The 4,313-nt window shown below is 42.4% G+C and overlaps 1 long non-coding RNA gene across 1 annotated transcript in view; it reads right to left on the bottom strand.

Moving 5' to 3' along the window:
- Positions 1-4,172, bottom strand: part of LOC114048124 — a 38,241-nt gene extending 34,069 nt beyond the window's left edge. Inside the window, exon 1 of the long non-coding RNA XR_003569701.1 lies at positions 3,950-4,172. This is a non-coding gene — a long non-coding RNA (uncharacterized LOC114048124). The remainder of the gene's footprint in view (positions 1-3,949) is intronic.
- Positions 4,173-4,313: the final 141 nt, after the last annotated feature.

Here is a 4,313-nt window from a genome sequence, read left to right on the forward strand (position 1 = left end):
GGAACCGTGCTAAGAGCTGGAGATATAAAAACAAGTAAGCAAGACAGTCCCTGCCCTCAAGGAGCTTATATTTTTTTTTCTTGGGAGAGGGGAGAGAACTAGGTCTCCCTATCTCACCCATGTTGTAAATACATCAATCACTCGTCAGTCTGACCCCACTATTGACTGGCAATGAAGCAACCTACTCTGCTTCGAAGCCCTGCCAGTTCACCCCTCCTTGGGCATCCTGGTAGCTTCTCTGTTCCTGCGGTCACATCACATTGGTGCTAAAGTTAGCTCAGACACCTGATGGGCTTTAGCTACACAGAAGCTCAGAATTACCAAACTCAAGTGATACATCAGCCTTAGCCAGTAGCAGGGATGCCAAGTGTGGGCTGCCATACCCAGTTTACATTCTAATTTAAAAATAAATTTGTATTGATATCATTTGTTTTAACATTGCTAAGCCCTCTTCATCATATCCCTTTCCCTCCCAGAGAGCTGTCTCATAAAGCAGAGAATATTTTTAAAGAAAAAAAAAAGGTGGGAGTGGAGCCAAGGTATCAGAGTAAAAACAGGGACTCGCTTGAGTTCTCCCCCAAACACCTCCAAATACCTGCAAAAAATGACTCTAAACAAATCCTAGAGCAGCAGAACCCACAAAAAGTCAGAGTGAAACAAATTTCCAGCCCAAGACAACCTGGAAGATCAACAGAAAAGGTTTGTTGCATTGGGCTAGGAGAGGAGTGCAGTCCAGCAAAAGCTCACCAGCACAGACCTGGCCCCAGTGAAACCTGGAGCAGGCCTCGAGGGACTGAATTGTAGGTAGCTGTGACAGTTTCCAGACTTCTCAACCCATAAACACCAAAGACAACTTAGAAGGTTAATAGGAAAGGTCTGTCAGACCCAGGTGAGAGAGGCACACATTCCAGCAAGGGCCCCAACACAGGCCCAGGGAAGGGGCTGCTTTTGGAGCTGTCAGCCCACAGATTGAAGGGGATTGAACAACTGATCAGAAGGAGATTACAGGGATCTCTTTGCTGGCACCGAGGCAAGACTCTGTTGCTTTGCCCATACTCAGATCTGGGTGGAAGTCCTGGGGCAAGGAGGAGCACTAGCATAGCAGAGCTTGTGGCAGCAGTGGAAAGGGAACCCTCCTCAGAGTTCTAGGGCAGAAAAGAGTGTTTGTGGTCACTCACAGACCAGAGCACAGGCCAGGAGAGGAGTAAACACCTTAGTAAACACACCATCTCCTTAGATCATACCACCTTGGAAGAACTGAAAACTTACAGGTTCTTAAAAGTATCTCTGAAACAGCTGCATGAAACCCCTGAAGCTTGGGACAGTGCAAAAAGTCAAATAATTGCCTGGGAAAATGAACAAACAGTGGGAGAAAAAAATCAGACTATAGAAACATACTTTGGTAACAAGAAAGCTCAAAACCTACACTCAGAAGAAGACAATAAAGTCAAAGCTCCTATATCCAAAGCCACCAAGAAAAATATGAATTGGTCTCAGGTCATGGAAGAGCTCAAAAAGGATTCTGAAAATCAAGTAAAATAAATGGAGGAAAAATTGAGAAGAGAAATGAGAGTGATGCAAGACAATCATGAAAAATGAACCAACAGCTTGTTAAAGAAGACCCCCCCCAAAAAAAAACAACTGAATAACATCTTAAAAAATAGACTAGATCAAATGGCAAAAGAGGTCCAATAAGACAATAAGGAGAAGAATGCTTTAAAAAGCAGAATTAGCCAAATGGAAAAGGAGGTCCAAAAGCTCACTAAGGAAAATAATTCCTTAAAAATTAAAATGGAACAAATGGAAGCTAATGACTCTATGAGAAATCAAGAAATTACAAAACAAAACCAAAAGAATGAAAAAACAGAAGACAATGTGAAATATTTTATTGGAAAAACAACTGATCTGGAAAACAGATCCAGGAGAGATAATTTGAAAATTATTGGACTACTTGAAAACCATGATCAAAAAGAGACCCTTCTTTCAAGAAATTATCAAGGTAAACTGTCCTGATATTCTAGAACCAGAGGGTAAAATAGAAATTGAAAGAATCCACTGATCACCTCCTAAAAGAGATCCCCAAAGGAAAACTCCTAGGAATAATTGTAGCCAAATTCCAGAGTTCCCAGGTCAAGGAGAAAATATTGCAAGTAACCAGAAAGAAACAATTCAAGTATTCTGGAAACACAATCAGGATAACACAAGATTTAGCAGCTTCTGCATTAATGGACCACAGAGCTTGGAATATAATATTCTGGAGGGCAAAGGAGATAGGATTACAACCAAGAATCGCCTACCCAGCAAAACTAAACATAATCCTTCAGGGGAAAACATGGAAATTCAGTGAAATAGAGGACTTTCAAACATTCTTGATGAAAAGACCAGAACTGAATAGAAAATTTGACTTTCAAATACAAGACTCAAGAGAAGCTTGAAGAGGTAATCAGGAAAGACAATCAGAAGCAAATACTTGAGTAGCGACAGGGTCAAAGGTGAAAATAGGATAAACGGGTGAGGGGAGGGGATGGGATAGAGGAAAATATAGTTAGTCTTTCACAACATGATTATTATGGAAGTGTTTTGCATGACTACACATGTATAACCTATATCGAATTTCTCAATGAGGGTAGGTGGGAAGGGAAGAGGGGAGAGAATTTGGAACTCAAAATTTTAAAAAGGAATGTTAAAAATTGTTTTTATATGCAACTGGGAAATAAGATACACAGGGAAAAGGGTATAGAAATCTATCTTACTCTACAGGAAAATAGAATGGGAAGGGGATAAGAGAAGGTGGGGAGTGATAGAAGGGAGGGCAGATTGGGGAGTAATGGGGTGGGGGGAGGGGAGGCATGGAGAGAAAATTTAGAACTCAAAATCTTGTGGGAGTGAATGTTGAAAACAAATAAGTTTTTTAAAAAAGGAAAAAAGGTAGGGGTAGAAAAGAAAAAAATCAGCAAAATTGATCAATATATCGAAAAAGTCTGAAATTATGTGCAACATTTCACATTTGTGGAATTCCCACCTATGCAACAGAGTAGTAGGTGGCAACTTCTAATACCTTGCTAGAGCCATGCTTGATCTTTGTAATTTTGTAATAATCAGTCTGAAAGTTTTGTGGTTATTCAACAATTTATGTTGTGTTACTGTATATATTGTTTTCATAGCTCTGCTTATGTCACTCTGCAGCAGCACATATAAATCCTTCCCATGCTTTGTATTCATCAATCAAACTGGTCATTTCTTACACCATTAGATTCCATTAGATTCTGGTAACACAGTTGGTTTAATCATTCCCCAATTGATGGGCTTCTACTTTGTTTCCAGTTAGTTGCTTCCACAAAAAGTACTGCTATAAATATTTTAGAGTATTTATTTGGAGCCTTCCTTTTTATCATTGACATCCATGGTATTGTCCACCTAGCAGTGTGGATGAAAATTCCAAATTGCTTTTCAAAATCACAGCTCTACCAACTCCGCCTCCTCCTGCTCCTCTTCCTCTTCCTTTATTGGGAGCATTTTTTTCATGTTTGTTAATAGGGTGCATTTCTTTTTTGAAGAACTGTTTGTTCATATCTTTTGTCCTACTTGTCGTAGAACTGCTTTTGGTTTTCTTAGTTGTCTTTATGAAACTTACTTTCTGAATTTCGTATTAAAATGAGACGACTTGCCTAGACGACTTCTCCTTCCAATTTTAACATTCTTTGCTCCTGGATGCTCCCAAACCAACACTTCAGGATTCCCCTAGAGCACCTTCACTATACCTAAACAATCAACACGTGCCCCGCCCACCCAGGCCACGCCTCCTTTTAGGCCACGCCTCCTCATGCCCTCCACCGCCCAATGACCAAGGTACACGGCGCAGCCCATCTCATAGGTTTTTAGTTGTCTTCGAGATGCCTGGATGGAATGTCAAGAAATTCCATCCCACCGCGATATTCTTTCATTATACCTAGTTATCCTGGAGACGATCGGAACCCGAATCCTCTAGCCATGATCTCCTGGCAGCAGCGTTAGTGGCAGCCGGTTGCCTTCTAGAGCCCGCCCCGTCGCCTTCCTCCCACCGGCTCAGGGTCCTAGCAGAAAGCTGCTCTCACCCGAAAGGCATTTTGGGAGTAGTAGTTTTCTACTCTCTCCAGCCGGCGCGGGGCCCAAGGCAGAGGACTACACCTCCCAGCCGCCCAAGCGGGCCGCCTATCAATGGGTCCCACCTGTCCCGCGGACTCGCCGTAGCGCGGTCCAGACAAGGCGGCGAGGAAGCAGGAAGGGAGGGAGAAGGGGGCGCCAGGCAGGTGTGTCGACGTTGCTCCGGTAAC

The sequence above is a fragment of the Vombatus ursinus genome, unplaced genomic scaffold, assembly GCF_900497805.2.
Source record: "Vombatus ursinus unplaced genomic scaffold, bare-nosed wombat genome assembly UNPS02014791.1, whole genome shotgun sequence".
Lineage (NCBI taxonomy): Eukaryota > Metazoa > Chordata > Mammalia > Diprotodontia > Vombatidae > Vombatus > Vombatus ursinus.